The 21,034-nt window shown below is 48.1% G+C and overlaps 1 protein-coding gene across 24 annotated transcripts in view; it reads right to left on the bottom strand.

Annotated features, from left to right (window-relative positions):
* Positions 1-21,034, bottom strand: part of LOC119964463 (receptor-type tyrosine-protein phosphatase F-like) — a 529,423-nt gene that overhangs the window by 63,811 nt on the left and 444,578 nt on the right. The gene's annotated exons all lie outside the window — the stretch shown is intronic.

Raw genomic sequence — 21,034 nt, 5'->3', positions numbered from 1 at the left:
GTTATAAAATGTGTGTGGTTTTAAAAAGAGGCGTTCACTATTCAGAACTGGCGGTTACGTTGTCTTAGTGACAATGCAAATTATGATGAATATTTTTACCGCCCTTTTAGTAAATTTAATTTTAATAGTTGTAGGAAATGTTTTAAACGGAGGAAGTGCTTCATGGCTCCACACTACCACTGATCTCACAAACAGATAATTCAGATGGATAAGCAAGATTTATTTTCTCAGAGGAACAATAATTGCTTTCACAATCCATCATGCTACTCCTAAAAGCATTGAACACCCATATAGAAGAGCAAAATATGCAAATCTCAAGTTACTTAGAGTCCACTAAAAAAAACTACAAAAAAGGCTACCTACTGGAGTTCTGTAAGTCTTAAGTTTTTATTTCCCAAAATAGATCTTAATCACTACTAATGCTACTCATTATTCAGGAGCAACCTCACAGTGGAAATAAAAATTGGATTTAAATTAGCTTTGAGGTGAGGACGTCAAATTATAACTCAAATTCAATAAATCCAAATATATTTAGCAACTTCAATCAAACATGTTAAATTCTAAATATTTGCTTCTGTGGTCTAGATTTTCCCCGAATCATGGAGGCTCTGCACCTTTATCCAAAATGGTACAAGACCCAGATCTGAAAATTACCTGACAACACTCCACCTGCCAACCCCCCCCCCCCCCCCCCCCCCGCCCCTGCCCCCACCACCATTTCTGACAGATTCTGTTCTTGCCTGTATAGAAACAAGGAGGGCATGGGCTATATATGGGGGAAACTGAACCTGAGTAGGGTCATTTGAACTCTGTGCTGATCAAACATTTTCAAGGGAGCAAGGACCTTAAACTGCAATGTGTGAGTGATGATTAAGAATAGTCATAAATGTTCATAAAATACAGATATGTTTTGTGGAACTGTCAAGCTGCAAAGTTATTTAAATGGCACAACCTTTAAATTTTGAGGAAAAAACAGCTTCTCTGTGACTTAAGAGTTGAAAAATTGGTGCTTACAGTTTTACTAATGGTTTGTTGACATAACCCAAGTGCTATAATTATAGGATTGTTACTGCTTGCCTGCTTCCACAACATCATTATCACAGCAGTGGGCTGTATGTTCACAGTCCGATTGATGACTCCATGAGGTTATTAAGGAATTAGCTATTTTTAATGTGGGATGCGTACAAGTGTTCATTTTTATAAGGAATTAAGTACCTGAGAGGATTTAAGTAGGCTTTTAAATGGGCTTTTGTCAATGAGTGTTTTTTTTTATGTAGGTAAGTTTGTGATAGATACTTACAACTTTATTTTATTTCATCGCAGCATGGGCCCTGAAATGTATTTCTAAAGAGCCACCTCTGCACTTAGTAACGTCCAACCTATTCCGGCTGAGCAGGTATGGCTCCAGCACACACCTGGGGCGAAATTCTCTGAACCCCGCAGGGTCGGAGAATCGCCCGGGACCGGCGAAAATCCCGCCCCCGCAGTGGCAGGAATTCTCCGCCACCCGGGAATTGGCGGGGCAGGAATCGTGCCGCACCGATCGGCGAGCCCCCTGCGGCGATTCTCCGGCCCGCGATGGACCGAAGTCCCGCCGCTGAGAGGCCTCTCCCGCCTCTGGTGGCGGCGGGATCGGCGGCGCGAGCGGACCCCGGGGGGTGCCCCCACGGTGGCCAGGCCCGCAATCGGGGCCCATCGATCGGCAGGCGGGCCAGTGCTGTGGGGGCACTCTTTTTCTTCCGCCGCCGCCAAGGCCTCCACCATGGCGGAGACGGAAGTGAACCCCCCCCTACCGCGAATGCGCCGCTGGTGACGTCAGCGGCAGCTGACGCACCGGCACATGCGCGAACTGGCGAAGGCCTTTCGGCCAGCACCGGCCGGCCGGTGTCAAAGGCCGTTGCCGCCGGTTTTGGCGCCTGTCGGCGTGGCACCAACCACTCCGGCGCGGGCCTAGCCCCCAAAGGTGCGGAAATCTTCGCACCTTTGGGGGCTAGGCCCGACGTCGGAGTGGTTGGCGCCACTCCGCTACGCCGGGACCCCCGCCCTGCCGGGTAGGGGAGAATCCCAGCCCTGGTTTGGGCATGAGGTTGCAAAGGGGAAGACAAGAGGAATGTGAAGAGGTCGGCACCCATCCATCTCTCAAGAGGTCTCGACCATATAGCTTCAACCTCATGGATGCTGCTTCACAAGTCTTCTTTTCACAGTGATTCACTTACTTAGAGCTGTGGGCCGGGATTCTCCCCCAACAGGCGGGTGGGCCGTACCAGCGCCAAAGAGTGGCGTGAACTACTCCGTGGTCGGGTAGCCCAGAAGTTGCGGAATCCTCCGCACTTCCGGGGGCTAGGCCAGTGCTGGAGTGGTTGGCATCCCTCCAACTCGTGCCGAAGGGCCTCCGCCGGCCGGCGCGAGTTGGCGCATATGCAGGAGCGCAAGCGTGTTCTGGCGCATGTGCAGAACCACTGGCGTGATCCTTGCGCATGCACAAGGGTTTTTTTCTCCGCACCGGCCATGGCGGAGCTTTACAGAGGCTGGCGCGGAGGGAAAGAGTGCCCCCACGGCACAGGCCCGCCTGGAGTTCGGTGGGCCCCGATCGCGGGCCAGGCCACCATCCCCCCCCCCGGGGCCGGATCCCCCCACCCCGGAGGACTCCGCATGCCGCCCTCAGAGCCAGATCCCGCTGGTATGGACCTTGTGTATTTCACGCCGGAGGGACTGGTCGAAAACGGGCGGCCGCTTGGCCCATCGGAGTCCGGAGAATCCCGTCCGTGGTCTCCAATGCACTTGCCTCTTGTGATGAATTAGACATAGACATATGCCGAATTGATCCTTTTGAGAACCATACAATACTGAGTTGGGTTAATGCTGCAGTGATGGGTGATACCTTGCTGGACTGCTATTTTGTTTTATCCACTCCTACTCTAGCAAAAAAAGTCAACCATGTTGATGTTAGACAGGAGTTACATATCAGTCAAATTGTAACGGTATATCACAATATAGTTCAGTGATCAGATTTCCAGTAACCTGGAAGCTGAAGCTCCACTTGCTCAATGATGCAAGAAAAAATAATCCAGTTTGTTACCATTGCTAATCTTGTTTTCTCTGGATACTGTAGCATTTAGTACATTATTTATGGCTTGTCTATAATAATCATTTTGTAACATTCCTCTTAAAAAATAAATGTAATGTCAAGGATGGACGGCAAAGCATGATGGTTAGCTTTACTGATAACTGTAAATTTGTCTCTGTCCGCGGGGTATGTGTCTGTGTATAAAACAGCACATAGCTCACCCTGTAAAAGGGAATATTACGCAGATTAAAGGAGGTCCACACACCAACTCATAAGGGTCATTGCAGTGGCAACAACTGTAACATATTTTATTGGACAGGATCAAAACATGTGAATGTGGTTGGCTGGCCCCTCGAACAGCGCTCGCACCTGTCCACAACACCAGCAAAGAAGCGACTCATTCTAGCTGTGGTCAGGAGCACCCTAAACACTACCATAAGTTCGACCAAGCACAACCTTGTACACAAGGATGTAGCATTCAGCCGTCACTCCACAACTCATCCTCCAATACTGGTCCCAGCTCCTCCTCCCACTTGCCGTTCACCCCCCCTCCACCGAGACCATCGCCAGAATCTGTCATAAATACTGGATGTGCAACCCTCCTCCCACCCCACGCACAAAAGGATCCTCTCTATCAAGGATGGTGGCGCTTCTGGGAATGCTGGAAACATTTGTCTAACAACATTTTGTACCTGAAAGTAGCTAAATGAATTGGGGTCCGAGAGCCCAAACATCACTTTCAATTCCTCCAGACTGGTAAGCCGCCCTTCGAGAAATAGATCACTTAATCTCTCTAGTCCTTCTGCTTCCAGACTCCAAATGTGGCATCCAAACTCGCCTGTTTGAATATGCGGTTAGTATAAGTGGGGCCATCCTTGAACCGACCCCAGTTTAAAATGTTGACAGTGTTGCCTCCATATTTTTAAAGTGGAGACATCCTTGTGATACTTAGCAAACTTGGTTAAAGAACGCAAGTCTGTACCTTGTAGGCAAAAACTGGTCAAGGCCCTTGAGTGAGATGGGTTGGGCATCCTCTGTTTCACACAATCATATCTGGGATTTTCTCTCTCTGTGATAACTTATAGTTCTTGTAAATGATTATATATTTAGATCTGCAGGGCTACGCTGTGAAGCGCTGAGATAGCAGGGCCGGCTTTCTGGAGGACAATGGTCCAATTGCTGTCGGGATGGTCTTGGGCAATCGAGCGACTCAAAGAAGTTGTTTCTGTTTAGCTTGTAGTTGATCGTTTTCGCAAAACATTTAATGTGAAACATTTTGTTTTCGCAAGCTGGGATGGTACAATAACATCCAAATGTGTTCAGCCTTCACTTAACAGGTCTGTCGAAATGACGATTGAGATGGCGCTACTGGCATAAAAGGTTTGCTGGAGATTGGCCATGAGCCCAAGGTTTATTAAATTCTGGTAAGTTCACTCTTGAAGAAATTTGATCTTTTAAAACAAACTAGAGTACTTTGTCAGAAACAGAACACTTCAGTTAACAGATCATCACCGCCCTTTGAGAATATACACAGCAACCATGTCTTGTGGAACCACTGAATTTGTTACAAATACGTAGTTCATGGTTCATTGCAATATTTTAGAGATATATTTTGAGTTCTGGTAAGATTAAAATTTGACTGTAGAAAATGGGATAAATGCAACATTAACTCTATTACACTTAATAGGTTGAAGCTATATTGACTTAAGGGGTTAACTGCTAGAAAGGCAAGATAATGAACAGCAGGTGGACTTACAACACCTGGGGAGTTACCATTGCCCAAAGCCTGAACAGGACTAGCCAATAAATTATGTGGCTACCAGAGCAGGTCAAAGGCTGAAATCCTGCAGCGAGTAACTTATCTCCTGACTGCCCCAAAAGTCTTTCTACCATCTACAAGGCACAAGTCAGGAGTGTAATGGAATACTCTCCACTGACCTGGATGAATACAGCTTCAACAACACTCACGAATCAGGACAAAGCAACCTGCTTGATAGGCAGCTCTTCCACAAACATTCAATCCCTCCACTGCCGACGAACAGTGGTAGCCATATGTACCATCTACAACATGCACTGCAGGAACTCCCCAATGTTCCTTAGGTAGCACCTTCCAAACCCATGACCACTATCATCTAGAAGGACAAGGGCAACAGACACCTGTGAACACCACCACCTGGAGGTTCTCCACCAAGTCACTCATCATCCTGACTTGGAGATATGTCATTGTTTCTTCAAAGTCGCTGGGTCAAATTCCTGGAATTCCCTCCCTGACAGTACTGTGGATTTACCTCCAGCTCAGGGACTGCAACGGTTCAAGAAGGCAGCTCACTACCACCTAGCCTAGCCAGCGATGCTCACATCCCATTATATGTATGAATAAAAAATTGAAGACTAGGGACGGGATTCTCCGATCCCCCTGCCGGATCGGAGAATCGCCGGGGGACGGCGTGAATCCCGCCCCCGCCGGCTTCTACAGCGCTGGGGATTTGGTGGGGACGGGAATCGCGCCGCGCCAGTCGGAGGCCGCTGGCAGCAGCCCTCCTGGCGATTCTCCGGCCCGCGCTGGGCTGAGTGGACGCCCGTTTTAGGCCGGTCCCGCCGGCGTAAATTACAACAGGTACTTACCGGCGGGACCTGGATGCGTGGGTGGCCTTCGGGGTGGTCTGGCCCTGGGAGGTGCCCCCATGGTGGCCTGGCCCGGGATCGGGGTCCACCGATCTGCGGGTGCGACTGTGCCGAGGGGGGCACCATTCCTCCGCATCGGCCGATGTAACAGTCCGCGATGGCCGACGCGGAGATGACCCCCTCCCCCCCTGCATGTGCTGGGATGACGCCAGCACACACTGGTGCTCCCGCACATGCCGAACTCACGCCGGCTCTTCAGCGCCGGTTGGCATAGCGCCAAGCCCCTTCCGATACCGCACCTTTGGGATGGCCCGACGCCGGAGTGGTTCCCGCCACTCCTTCGCGCCGGAGTTGCTCGCCCCGCCAATTCCTGCAGAATCCTGCCCATTGTGTCGACACTGCTTAGGAAGAAATGCAGCACAGAGAGTTGTTTAGCTTTGGGAGTTAAAGTTACAATTAGTTTAAAAGCAATCATGATGATGGGTGGAGTTTAAGAAGGTTCTCGGGTATCAAATTATCTGTGTTTGCTGCAAGAAGTGTGTGTTTTGTAGCAGGGGAAAAGGCCACACTGAAAGCGTGCTGCTATTAGTAGGCTTCAGGAAGCAAAAATGCTGTTGTTAGTTACCTCTGTGTTGTTGGGACTCAGGAGAAGTTCCGGAGAGCTGCGAAGGTGGTAGAAGGTCACTATTGCCCAGCTACAAAAGGTTGGGGCTCAAAAGAAGCTCTGTGAGCCATTTATAGCTTAATCTAGTTGGGGAGATTGTAAATCCAGGGGTAGTGCCAGCCCAGTGAAGCTAGCCAGGTATTAAAGAACCAAAATGGCACAAATAACTAAAGACTAGAGTGCAGACTCTGAGATCCAGGGAAAGGGAGTAATGGGGCGAAATTCTCCCCTACCCGGCGGGGCGGGGGGTCTTGGCGTAGTGGAGTGGCGCCAAACACTCCGGAGTCGGGCCTCCCCAAAAGGTGCAGAATTCTCCGCACCTTTAGGGGCTAGGCCCACGCCGGAGTGGCTCCTGCTCCGTCGACTGCCTTTGGTGCCACGCAGCCCGGCGTCGGGGCTGGCCGAAAGGCCTTCGTCAGTCGGCGTACGTCCGTGCATGCGCCGGAGCGTCAGTGGCCGCTGATGTCACTACCGGCACATGTGCGGTGGAGGGGGTCTCTTCTGCCTCCGCCATGGTGGAGGCCGTGGCGGCATGGAAGAAAAAGAGTGCCCCCACGGCACAGGCCTGCCCGCCGATCGGTGGGCCCCAATCGCGGGCCAGGCCACCGTAGGGGCACCCCCCGGGGTCCGATCGCCCCGTGCCCCCAACTCACGCCGCCTGCTCCCGCCAGCACAGAGGTGGTTTAAACCACGCCGGCGGGAGAGACCTGACAGCGGCGGGACTTCGGCCCATCGCGGGCTGGAGAATCGGCGCGGGGGGCCCGCCGATCGGCGCGCCGTGATTCCCGCTCCCGCCGATTCCCAAGTGGCGGAAAATTCCGGCCACGGCAGGGCGGGATTTACGCCGGCCCCGGGCGATTCCCCGACCCTGCGGGGGTCCACCAGCAAACATGTGAAACCCAAAGTGTTTTCAAATGAAGTCGTTGAGGGACAGCATGTAGATAAAAAACAGGAAGGGATGCTAAAAATAGATCCTTCTGGAACATGAGCAGGAAGAAAAGCCTTTACAGGTGGTTCTCTGGCTAATGCTGGATAGACAAGAATGCAACCAGGTGAGTGCAAACTCCATACAGTTTGATGATGGTGGCAAGGTGTTGAAAGAGGTTGGTGTGGTCAACCTTGTCAAAGGATCCAAGCAGGTATAGAATGACGATGAGGAATAAATAGTTTATTACGGTCACACTGAGTGTAATTTATTAAGTAGGTTTCTGGACTGCAACAGAGGCATAAATTTGAAGAGGGATTCAAACATGGAGCTCTGGGAAGATGGGCACGGATTTGGGAGGTGACAAAGTTCAAGGACTTTGGAGAGGAAAGGAAGGCTGTAAATGGGGCAGTTGTTTGCAAGGATGAAGTGGCCTAGAGTTGTATATTTTTTTCTCAGGACAGTGATGATGATGATGCCATATTTGAAGGACAAGGAAACATTACCCAGGGAGAACCATTAATGACATTGAGGGAGCAGAAGATAGGTGTCATGGACAAGATGAGCTCGGAGAGGGTAGATAGGAAAGAAACTGGAGAAAGGGCAGAAGACCCCCTACGGGGCCGGAGGGGATGAGGCACTTCTTGGGGGGCTGACTTTCTCAAAGGTGGATGGGGAGCTGGTAGAAGGGCGGGGAGCCCCAATCGGGTTGGAAGAGATAGTGGAGGGTCTGAAGGCCATGCTGTCGGGTAAAGCCCCGGGGCCGGGCAGGTACCCAGTGGAGTTTTATAAAACGTTCTCTGGGATATTGGGGCCGATGTTGATGAAGATGTTCAATGAGGCAAGGGAGCCCCCGGCGATGCCACAGGCCACGTTTTCGCTGATTCTGAAGCGGGACAAGAACCCGGAGCTGTGTGGGTCCTACAGGCCGATAACCCTGTTGAATGTGGACGCCAAACGGCTGGCCAAAATTTTGTCCTCCAGGATTGAGGATTGTTCCGGACGTTATTGGGGAGGACCAGACGGGGTTTGTTAAGGGTAGGCAGTTGGTGGACAATGTAAGAAGTTTGTTAAACGTGATCATGATGCCCCCGGAAGATAGGGAGGTGGAGGTAGTGATCGCAATGGATGCAGAAAAGACTTTTGATCGGGTAGAATGGTATTATCTGTGGGAGGTACTGGGACGGTTCGGATTTGGGTGGGGATTTAGTGACTGGGTCAGGTTGCTTATCAGGCTCCTGTGGCAAGTGTACGGATGAATAGGACAACATCGGACTATTTTAGGCTGCACCAGGGGACGAGGCAGGGATTCCCCCTCTCCTCACCGTTGTTCGCGCTAGCTATAGAGCCGTTGGCAATTGCTCTGAGAGCTTCAAGGGGCTGGTCCGGAGGGTGGGGGGAGGTGGAGCACAGAGTCTCGCTCTATACAGACAACCTGCTTCTCTATGTATCGGACCAAATAGAGGGGATGGAAGAAATCATGAGGATTCTAGGGGAATGTGGACGGTTTTCGGGGTATAAGATTTAGATTCGTAGGGGGAAGCTTTAGGTACCTAGGCATTCAAGTGGCGTGTGAATGGGACCCGCTGCATAAATTAAATCTGGCCCGACTAGTGGACCAAATGAAGGACGATTTTCGGAGATGAGACACGCTCCCGTTGTCATTAGTTGGCTGGAGGGTGCAGATGGTTAAGATGGCGGTCCTCCCGAGATTCCTATTCGTGTTTCAATATCTCCCCATCTTTATTCCGCGGTCCATTTTTAAACGGGTCAACAAAATGATCACTGGCTTTGTCTGGACGGGCAAGACCCCGCGAGTAAGGAAGGTGATGCTTGAGCGGAGCCGGGGAGAGGGGGGGCTGGCGCCGCCAAATTTTAGAAACTATTACTGGGCGACGAATATAGCCATGATCAGGAAGTGGGTGGTGGGGGTGGGGTCGGCATGGGAGCATATGGAGGCGGCTTCATGCAAGGGCACCAGCCTGGGGGCGTTGGTAACTGTGCCTCTGCCGTTCCCAGCGGCACGGTACTCCACCAGCCCTTGGTGGCGGCCCTGAGAGTCTGGGGGCAATGGAGGAGACATATACATAAGAACTAGGAGCAGGAGTAGGCCATATGGCCCCTCGGGTCTGCTCCGCCATTCAATGAGATCATGGCTGATCTTTTGTGGACTCAGCTCCACTTTCCGGCCCGAACACCATAACTCTTAATCCCTTTATTCTTCAAAAAACTATCTATCCTTATCTTAAAAACATTTAATGAAGGAGCCTCAACTGCTTCACTGGGCAAGGAATTCCATAGATTCACAACCCTTTGGGTGAAGAAGTTCCTCCTAAACACAGTCCTAAATCTACTTCCCCTTATTTTGAGGCTATGCCCCCTAGTTCTGCTTTCACCCGCCAGTGGAACCAACCTGCCCGCATCTATCCTATCTATTCCCTTCATAATTTTATATGTTTCTATAAGATCCACCCATATCCTTCTAAATTCCAACGAGTATAATCTCAGTCAACTCAACCTCTTCTCGTAATCCAACCCCATCAGCTCTGGGATTAAACTAGTGAATCTCCTCTGCACACCCTCCAGCGCCAGTACGTCCTTTCTCAGGTAAGGAGACCAAAACTGAACACAATACTCCAGGGGTGGCCTCACTAACACCATATACAATTGCGGCATAACCTCCCTAGTCTTAAACTCTATCCCTCTAGCAATGAAGGACAAAATTCCATTTGCCTTTTTAATCATCTGTTGCACCTGTAAACCAACTTTTTGTGACTCATGCACGAGCACACCCAGGTCTCTCTGCACAGCAGCATGTTTTAATATTTTATCATTTAAATAATAATCCCTTTTGCTGTTATTCCTACCAAAATGGACATGTGGGAGCAGAGGGAACATTGGTCTGGTCCCCAATCTGTAATAAACACCGGTTTGCCCCGGGAAGTATGGATGGGGGGTTCCGGATATGGTGGAGAGCAGGGATTGAGTGGATGGGGGATATGTTTATAGAGGTGAGCTTCCCGAATAGGAGAGCACTGGAGAAGACGTTTGGGTTGGCGAGGGGAAATTAATTCAGGTATCTGCAAGTGCGGGACTTCCTACGATACAGGTGTCAACCTTCCCGCTCCCACAGCTAAGGGGGATTCAGTGCAGGGTAGTTTCCAGAGGGTGGGTAGGAGAAGGGAGCGTCTCTGACATTCACAAGGAACTTATGGGGTCAGAGGAGACACAGACCGAGGAGCTGAAGCGCATGTGGGAGGAGGAGCTGGGAAGAGAGATAGAGGATGGTCTGTGGGCGGACGCGTTGAGTAGAGTCAACGTGTCCGCAACATGTGCCAGGCTCAGCCTGATACAATTCAAGGTCATTCATCGGGCTCATATGACAGCGGCCCGGAGGAGCAGCTTCTTTGGGGTGGAATACAGGTGTGCAAAATGTGCAGGAGGACCAACGAACCATGTCCACATGTTCTGGGCATGTCCGAAGCTTAGGGGATTTTGGCAGGGTTTGCAGATGTCATGTCCACGGTGTTAAAAACAAGGGTGTCACTGAGTCCAAAGGTGGCGATTTTTGTGGTGTCGGAAGATCTGGGAATCCAGGAGGAGAAAGAGGCAGACATTCTGGCCTTTGCTTCCCTGGTAGCCCGGAGATGGATACTATCAGCTTGGAGGGACTCAAAGCTCCCAAAGTCAGAGACCTGGCTATCGGACATGGCTAGCTTTCTCTGTTTGGAGAAAATCAAGTTCGACTTGAGAGGGTCACTGTTAGGGTTCGCCTGGAGGTGGCAACCATTCGTCGATTACTTTGCAGAAAATTAATCATTAGCAGAAGGTGGGGGGGGGGGGGGGGTTAGTTTAGCTTAGAGTAGGGGGTTAATAAAGGTGGGATCTGTAAGGGAACAGTTTTCTTTCCCCATTACCTGGCATAGTTTCCTGCTTTTATCTTGCAGCTTGTGAATTCTCAACCCTAGTGCACTATGTTTATAGTTTCATGTACATTGTTTATTTTGTTGTTGTTATAATACCAAAAATACCTCAATAAAATGTTTATTAAAAAAAAAAGAAAGGGCTGAGGGGAAACTTGAAGTAAGGTTGGCTAGATGGTCTCGGAAAGTGTGAAAAGCTGCAGACTCAACTGAATGGAGGGTCTCAATCTTAGCGATAAAAAAGGCCCATGAGTTCCTCGCAACTGTTGTTGTAAGTGAGAGTAGAGGAGGTAGGGAAGGATTAAAAAAGAATAGTATGCAGTTTTGGCTGAGTATAGTAGGACTCAGTAGTGCTTTCTGTTGTCCAGCCAGATCTGGCGACAAACAGAGGTAGTAATGCCAGGAGACCAGTATAGCGGGAACAGGGTTGAGAATTCACAAGCTGCAAGATAAAAGCAGGAAACTATGCCAGGTAATGGGGGAAGAAAACTGTTCTCAAGCTGGGTGTTCAGTCACAAAGAGGAAATCAGTGAATGGTAAGTACCTCTGCCCTCCTTAAGATATATTTATGTAATTTGCATTGTAAACCCAACTCCCAGCAATGGTCAAAATAGTATGGAAGGGATGGAGAAAGATGGATCCGCATATTGTTTAAAATGACAACACTATTTTCCTTGGGGCAGGTTATCCTTGACAGTGTGTCAATATCAAAGTTTTATGCGAGGTGTAAGGAGAGCTTTTTATTGCTTATGCAGGACTGTTTTGTTTTATTAAACCCATAAATATTCATGAGGAAGTTGACAATGTTTTCAGGATATCTTTTGTCAGCTAAACTTGCACATGTAGAAGCTTCACTTGTGTCAATCAAGTATTATATTTCTTCTGTAAAGTTAGAGAAATATATTTTTCTGTACCTTCCAATTTAAAATGTACTCACACTTGGGACATGTAAATATGAACAGCAAAAGCATAGCAGATATGATTTTGCTTGGAAAGGTTGCTGCATAACTCTAAACCCCTGGGCTTTACACCAAATGTAGATACATAAAACATAAAATTGACTTGTGAAGCATAAGTTAGCACCTATGAATAAACATTTGATAGTTAAAAAAAAATTCTTTATTGTTTTGCCGATACAGCAATATAGTTTGAGACATCATTTATAAAAAAAACATTTACTTCATTTGCATTTTATAATTAAGTTTTGAAAAATAGAGCATCATACCAGGTGGCAAATTATTCTAGTGCTCAGTATATTAGACTGGAATACAGGATTGAGTGCCTCATCCTTCGCAAGCACCAGTGCAGACATTGGCAGTCAGTGTGGGTTTGACAGTGGTTTAAATGGATCTGCATGTGGTGGAACAAGCAGCTTGTGTGAGCATCAGCAGGTGCTTGTTCAGGAACAGTCCAGGCAAGAGTTTGCCAGAGATCAAGACCCTTTTTTGCAACTCTGCTGGAGATTTCAGTGGCAAATCCATGAACGGAAAACGACTAGTGCTAAAATGGAATTAATAAAGATATTGGAAGGGCTGCTGAGGATTTTGGCTCTTTGCTAAAAGTAATGAGAAGTCCACTTCTGGACCACTCTGGTATTACCTTACATGACATCAGCACTCAGCAGTCTATCTTGGAAAGTATGGCTACCTCCAAGGGCAATGCAGTCTGGGCTTTGCGAAAGGTGTTAATAACACCAACTTTTTCAGAAGCAAACATGGAAAGCTCTGCTCTGCTCTTTAGAGAGACGTGTGTCCACTTGATCAAATTGGTGGATTGAGTATGGCTTTCAAGAGCGCATTTTCTTTTTTAAAATATAATTTTAGAGTACCAATTCATTTTTTCAATTAAGCGGCAATTTAGCGTGGACAATCCACGGGTTTGGTACGTTTCGGCGTAGCCCATTTGGCGCAGCTGATTCGGCGTCAGGGAAATAATTGGCTGATTCGGCGTGGCCGATTCGGCGTCAGGGAAATAATTGGCTGATTCGGCGTGGCCGTTTAGGCGTCAGGACATTTCAGCGTCACTTTTAAAAACCTAGTTAAAAAACCTTCATTAAAACGCCGAATTGGCCACGCCGAAACGTCCCATTCCCCTCTCAGGAGCAAAGGTGAAATGGTTCCAAGGTTTTGAATAAACCTTTTAAACCTTGGGGGTGGGGGGTGCTGTCCCCCTGAACTGGGCCGCCTGTCCGCTTCACCTCGCCGGCTCCTTCCGGAGTCACCCACTGCTCATGTGCAAACCAGGGACAGCCTCTAAAGCCGGAGAGAAATGCTGCGCATCCTAGAACTAAGAGCAAGTTGTAAAAAATGTTCCTTCTACTGTCTTGTATTTTTCACCCAGACCGATATTAAATGTCTGCTCATTGCACTAACCTGTCTTTCTGAAGCCTGTCCCGCCGCCGAAAAATTCCTCCGTCGAAAGGGCTACGCCGAATGGGCCACGCCGAAACGTCCCATCCCCACAATCCACCTACCCTGCACATCTTTGGGCTGTGGGGGTAAAACCCATGCAAACACGGGGAGAATGTGCAACCTCCACACTGACAGTAACCCAGGGCTGGCATCCGACCTGGGACCACAGCGCCGAGAGGCAGCAGGGCTAACCATTGTGCCACCTTGCTGCCCGAGAGTGCATTTTCTGACGTCCGCTCTTCTACAAATTATTGGGAAGTGATGATCTCCAGTTTCAGGTCCCTGACAGCACAGTAACACAGTAGTTAACACTGCTGCCTCAGCGCAAGGGACCTGGGTTAAATCCCGGCCTCAGGGTGACTGTGTGGAGTTTGTATGTTCTCCCCGTGTCTGTGCAGGTTTCCCCTGGGTGCTCTGGATTCCTCCCACAGTACAAAGATGTGCAAGTTAGGTGGACTGGCCAGGCTAAATTTCCCCTTGGTGTCCAGGAGGTTAGGTGGGGTTACTGGGATAGGGTCGGGGAGTGGATCTAGGTAGGGTGCTCTTTCTAAAGGTTGGTGCAAACTCGATGAGCCAAATGGCCTCCTTCTGCACTGTAGAGATTCTATGTTTCTAAAAGAGACTCAATCTGGGAGCACTTCCAATCCCTCAAAACCATCAACTAATGTTCACAATGGTGCCAGGAAGATTGAAGTCAGTTTGGTTAAATTGCCCTGGTAGCATCTGAAGCGCAGCCCAATCAAGCCCTTACAAACTTAGACACTGGTCACAATCATCAAGGATTCCAACATGAGCAACCTTCAATAGCTTTGCTGAGACCATTACAGGAGTGCCTCTTAGCGGCTGTCAAGTTAGGAAATCTTCTTCTAAGTGTTGTTACTTGAGTCAGAATGAATGAACAGAAGTTAATTATTTTGTATTTGGTCTTGCTCATTATAAGGCTGCTGTTGCTCCTTTACTTCCTCTATCCAAATTGAATTGGCAATAATAGCACCCATGATAAGCAGCGATTGAGCTGACTGAGGCCACTTAATGCAAAATTGTCAGAAAGTGATACAGAAACTAGAAACTCTCCAGGCAATTCAAATGGTACATTGGTCCAGTGGGTCAATTAGCTGCAGTTGAGTGCCTCTCATTAAGAACAGAGCAGGTTTTAACTTTGGTAAAGTTTTAACTTTGGTGAACAAGAATAAATTTGATCGTTCCTTGAGAGAGATAGGGCGAGATTCTCCCATCGGGAGACTAAGGGCGCGAATAGCGGGAGGGCCTCCCGACATTTTTCACGCCCTCCCGCTATTCTCCCCCCCCCCAACGCCACGAATCGCCGCTCGCCGGTTTTTTACGGCAAGCGGCGATTCTCCGAGGCCGATGGGCCGAGCGGCCGGGCCTTCGCGCCCGTTTCAACTGCTCGCTGCCGTCGTGAAACGGGCGGCAGATGCCCGTTTGGGGCATCTGGGGGCCCGATTGGCACGTCCGTGCCAATGGGGGCATAGGCCCGCGATCGTGCGTCTGTAATGGACGCACACTTTTCCCTCCGCCGCCCTGCAAGTCTTGCGGGGCGGCTGAGGGGAAAGACGCCAAATGCGCATGCGCGGGTTGTCGGTGTCCAACCTGCGCATGCGCGGCTGACGTTATCGGCCGCGTCAGCCGACATACCGCTTGACGTGCGGCCTTGACGACCGTCGTCAAGGCCGCGCCGCCGTGACACATGGGGCCGCGCTCCTAGCCCCGCCCGGGGGGGGGGGGGGGGGGGGGGGGGGGAGAATCGGCCCCGGAAGTGGGCGTGAAGGCTGCCATGGGTCACGGCTTGTCCCACGGCAGCCTTTACGATTCTCCGCATTTGCGGAGAATCTCGCCCTAAGTGCCGACACCGGAGTGAAAACCGGAGTGTTTCACTCCTGCGTCGGAGGCCGCTCCTCCCCCTATTCTCCCACCCCTGGGGGGCTAGGAACGGCGCCGCGTCATTTACGAGCGTCGGGCCTTGGTGCCGCGTAAATTACGCGGCCAGCGCCACGTAAATGATGTCACCCACGCATGCGCAGGTTAGCCAGCGCCAACCCCTGCATGCTCGGTTGCCATCCTCCCCGTGGGCGCCCCACAAAAAATGTCGGAGTGATCTTGCGGGGCAGCGGAGGAAAGGAGTGCATCCTTCAGCGAGGCCGGCCCACCGATCGGTGGGCACCGATCGCGGGCCAGACCCCTTTTGAGCGCCCCCTCGGTGCTGGATCCCCCCTCCCCAGGCCGCCCCCGCAGCGTTCCCGTGCTGTTCACGCCGGCAGCGACCAGGCCTAAATCTCGTCGCGCCGGTTTGGGGGGGTGGGGGGGGGGAAAGAGAGAGAGAGAGAGAGAGAATTGAGCCCATAGTTTGGGACTCTGTTTGATCGATTAGCTGGTGACCAAAGAATTGGCCCAAAAGGAGGTATTCTGGCTGGTAACAGGTGGTGATTGGATTACATCCCAGTGGAATGCTTTTCAGAGACCCAAGGAGATCAGTTTTGATTCTGGCAACCCAGGGGTAAGAACCTGCAAACCCTCCCCAGAAAAGCTGCTGTGAGTATTATCTCTTTCCAGAAAGCCTGCTGTGAGGGTTGTGAAACTACAGAAGTCTGAATACAAACCATGACTGAAAGCAAAGTTTGAAGAGAAGGTGCATCTCCAGAAAAGCTGTGTACTGTATTTCTAAACTATTGAATGAATGAATTGATCATACAAAGAAGGCCGGTACAGGCTACAAACAGAGACTTTAACCTGCAAGCTTGCTGTGAAGAAAGATTTTCTAAAAACCAACATCTGAAACAGCGACTCATTTGCCTTTAAATTATGATTTTTCCCCCTTTTCCCCCCACTGTCTTTGTGTCTGTATAGAGGGTGATGTGTGTGTGTATGTATAGGGGGTGGGGGGAAGTTAAAGTGGGCAGTTAGGAATTTGTCAATAGTTAACAAATTGTGATTGCTGCACAATTCATTATGGTTCTTGTTCTAAATTAACTTTAATTGTGTTTAAACGTATAAACCGGATGATTAATTATTGGGCAGCCAAGGGCAAAAGACTGTGGGTACTTTTGTAAGAGTTATTGGTGAATTTACTTGTGCTGGGACTCCGGGACAAGTGGGCTGGAAGTGACTACACACTTTCCCAGGGTGTCGTAACATCAATCACAGCAAGTTCCCTCCCCATAGGTCAACCTGATGGAGGGTCCAATTCTGGTCACTGAAGTCAATGCAGGGAAAGGTATGCTGATTACCAAGGTATTCAATTCTGGTGGTGGTGATTTGCGTTGCAGGTTGTACTGCCATTTTCCCCAATAATATGCGAGCAAGTTGGCTGCTCATCCTCTACCCCTCCTGATTCAAAGCCGGAGGTTGGCGGATTTGAGTTGGCTGGCATGCCTCCATTATTTTTGAATTAACCTTGCTCACATATCCAATCCCATCTGCATTCCCTTGTTAAAATCCCCCCCAATATCTTTTATGTACATGCTGTACCGAATGGGAGCATTTCCTTTATATTACATTGTTGGAGAAGTTTAATCAAATTAACCATCTTTAAAGATGCATCGCGAAAACTTAATGGATGTTTTTATTTGAGTGAAAACAATGATTTACAAAATGTGAATTCAAAAAGAATGGTGGTGAAATATTAATTCCTGTGCCACAAGAGATGCAATGCTTCTTAATTCCCTAAGTTTCCACCTCCAGGGTCTCAAGCAGAGAGAATTGGCAAATTTTATAGGAAAGAAAACAGCAATTGGTGCTTTTCAGTCATTGATAAACAGTGGCATTGTTAAGAGGCTTAGCAGCAAGCTTTCTGAGGATTCTATGATGCTCAAGGATTTAATAAAATTACAGAAGATAAAGTTTGGGGTGCTTACCACATTAATCAGTCACTTTTACCCCAAGAAAAACCAAGTGTATGCAATATTGCGTCTGGTTACAATCCATTTCATGATGAATTTATGCTGATTGCAACTCTTAATCTATCAATTTAGTTTTATTAACTAAATCAATAGTGCACTAAAATAGATTTTCACTATTGTGAGTATGCATTATTTGAGGATGTTAAAGGCTATTAATATACGTTATGACAACATGCATCATCGACTACAGAATGCATGCTCTTTATTTTCTGGTCATTAGTTTGACTAATAAATGATGATTACTTGTTCTTTACCTGCAGAGGACATGAATTCTGAATTTTTCAGCATGATTTCATCAAATGAAAATGGTGTTTTTTTTTGTGGTACCCTGCAGTAGTTAGTAAAATGAACTCGGCTAAGGTTGTTATGTCCCCTTGTATGTTTTGCGACATCAGCTAATTTTAAACTGTTGCAACAGCATTAAAAATGTCACCTTCAAAAATGATTCCGATCTGCAACAGCGCCGAAATTGAACAGGGATTTGTGCACACAACTGTTCCTCCCCTTTTATGTGCCCTTTATCCCTTATAAAGCAAGCAAATCTTTGCAAAGCTGGTTAGCAATCTCAAGAAAAGGAAAGAATTGGCTTGGATATGTGAGAAGTATTACGAATTCAGCAGGGTGAAACTTGATTTTAATGTGCAAAGTGGCCAAAAATTAACTAACCATGTCTGGTTGAGTGGGATAAACTTCAGTCTGATGGACAGGTCAGAATTGCACTCCTCAATCACAGAATTTAACCAGATGTATTTTATAGAAATTGCCAGCCAAACCAACATGGATTACAGATGAATTAAGAAAAGTAAATTAAATATATGTACATGTAGTAAAGCTGTCATTTTCAGCCCAAGTCTGTTTGAGATTGCTGCTCCTTATGGTGAACTGTTTGCTGCTTTTAAGTCTTAGGAGATTAGAATGAGTAATGGCAAAAACTAGTAGACCAGAAATTATTCATTTTTTATGGACCTGACCAGTAATTTACAAAACAATGGTAAGTGACAAAATGCAGTTGAACCCACATTGTGCACACCCTCCACAGCGTGGTGTGGCACTAACACTGAACTGTGTGGCTGAACTGGGTAGATTCAGAACAGATCTAACAATTCGTAATATAGCATCCATGAGTGCTGTGGACCAGCAGTAGTAGTGGAACTTTATTCAACTACAATCCATAACTCATGGCCCAGCATATCCATCCCAGCATACCAATACCATAGAGCCAAAGAATCTACCCTGTTTCAATGAGTGTAGGAGGGCATCACGGGAGCAGTGGAGTACCTAAAAGTTAGCTGTCAACCTGGTGAAGCTACAGCACAAGATTAATTGCATACCAAGAAAAGAAAGCAGAATGTTAAGAGATCGAGCTAAGCAATCGCACAACTAATGGGTCAGATCAAAGCTCTGTAGTCCTGCCAAAACCAGTCATGAATGGTGGTGCATAATTATGCAACTCACTGGAGGAGGAGGCTCCACAAATATCCCCATCCTCAATGATGGAGGAAGCCCAGAACCTTTTGCAGATGATATGAAAATTGGTGGGGTGTGTAGTGATATCATTGTTGTGTTGTAATTCACCAACTGACCACTAGGAGTCTCATTAGTCTATAAGTGAATGCTAGAGTCAGGTAACCTCAGACTAACTAGGGAGCTGGAAGAGGGAGGTTGCTTGTGCATATTAATACTGTATTGTTATTCATCTGTTGTTTTGTTATATAGTTGACCCACAGTTAATGTTAATAAATCGTATATAACTTTAGCTACAAGTGTTCTTGTAATATAAATCAGGCCATCCGACAAGAACATTACAGGGTAGTAAATAGTGAGGAGGATAGCCTTCGATTACAGGAGGATACGGATGGGCTGGTCAGATGGGCTGATCAGTGGCAAATGGAATTCGATCCGGATAAGTGTGAGGAGATGCCCTTGGGCAGGACAAACAAGACAAGGGATACATGATAAAGGCAGGACCTGGGAAGCACCGAAGATCGGAGGGCTCTTGGGTGTGCATATACACGGTCTCTGAAGGTAGCAGAGCAGGAGGTTTGGAAGGCATATGATATACTTGCCTTTTGTAATAACCTGTAGTAACCTGCACTGGACTCATCCAGCTGGGGATGATTGTTCCCTGTGCTCAATTGGACTGAGTTAACCCAGCACTAGCATAAAAGGCAGGCAGCTGTCGAGCCAGCTAAAAAAGGGAACAAGGACCCAGTGAAAGGTAACCGGGCCCTGTGAATGTATGATGCTGTTGCTGAAATAAAGGACTTTTAAGAAGCTCGTTGGACTCCCCTGGCTTTATCATAATTTTATTCGCCGAAGCGCCGGAAGGTTATGCTGGAACTGTATACAACTTTGGTTAGGTGACAGCTCGAGTAATGTGGGCAGTTCTGGAATCCACATTATAGGAGGGATGTAATAGCAATGGAAAGGTTGCAGAGGAGATTTATCAGGATGTTGCCTGGGCTGGAGAGTTTTAGTAATGAAGAGAGATTGGATAGACTTGGATTGTTTTCTTTGGAGCAGAGGAGACTGAGGGGGGGGGGGGGGACAGGATTGAGATGTATAAAATTGAGGGGCATGGATTGAGTAGACAGGAACAAACCTTTCCCCTTGGTTGAGGGGCCAATGACCAGGAGGCATAGATTTAAGGTAAGGGGCAAGAGTTTAGAAGGGATGTAAAGAAAAACTTCATTACCCAGAGAGCAGTGGGAATTTGGAATTTGCTGCCTGAAAAGGTGCTGGAGGCAGAGACCCTCATAACATTTTAAAAATTTGTTTTTTTCCATAAAATTTAGAGTACCCAATTCATTTTTTCCAATTAAGGGGCAATTTAGTTTAGCCAATACACCTAGCCTGCACATCTTTTGGGTTGTGGGGACGAAACCCACGCAAACACGGGGAGAATGTGCAAACTCCACACGGACAGTAACCTAGAGCCGGGATTGAGACCCTCATAACATTTAAGAAGTATTTACATGTGTACTTGCGATCCCAGAGCATACAAGGCTATGGGCCAAGTGTTGGAAAATGGGATTAGAATGGTTAGGTGGTTGTTTTTGACTGGTGCAGATGAGCCGAAGGGCCTTTTCTGTGCTGTGCGACTCTATGGCTCTATCAGTGCAAAAGACAAACCATTTGCAACAACCTTTAGCTAGAAGTGCCACGTGGATGATTTCAGTCTCTACCTAAAGTCCCCGGCACCACAAATGCCAGTTTTCAGCAAATTGATTCACTCCACATGGTATCAAGAAATGGCTGAAGCACTGGATACTGTAAAGGCTATGGATTTTGCCAATATTCTGGTAATAGTACTGAAAACTTGTGCTCCACAATCAGCTGCACTGCCAGAGAAGTTACATTTGTTACAAGTAACTCGCCCAGACTCCCCCAAAATCTGTCAAGGTCCAAGTCAGGAGGGTGATGGATTGCTGCTCCAAGAACATTCATGAAGCTGAACAACATCCAGCACAAAGCAGGTCACTTGACTGGTGCCCCATTCACC

This window comes from Scyliorhinus canicula, chromosome 4, assembly GCF_902713615.1.
Source record: "Scyliorhinus canicula chromosome 4, sScyCan1.1, whole genome shotgun sequence".
NCBI lineage: Eukaryota > Metazoa > Chordata > Chondrichthyes > Carcharhiniformes > Scyliorhinidae > Scyliorhinus > Scyliorhinus canicula.
Note: the sequence above shows the minus strand (reverse complement) of the source record. Positions and strands in the feature narration are given on the sequence as shown.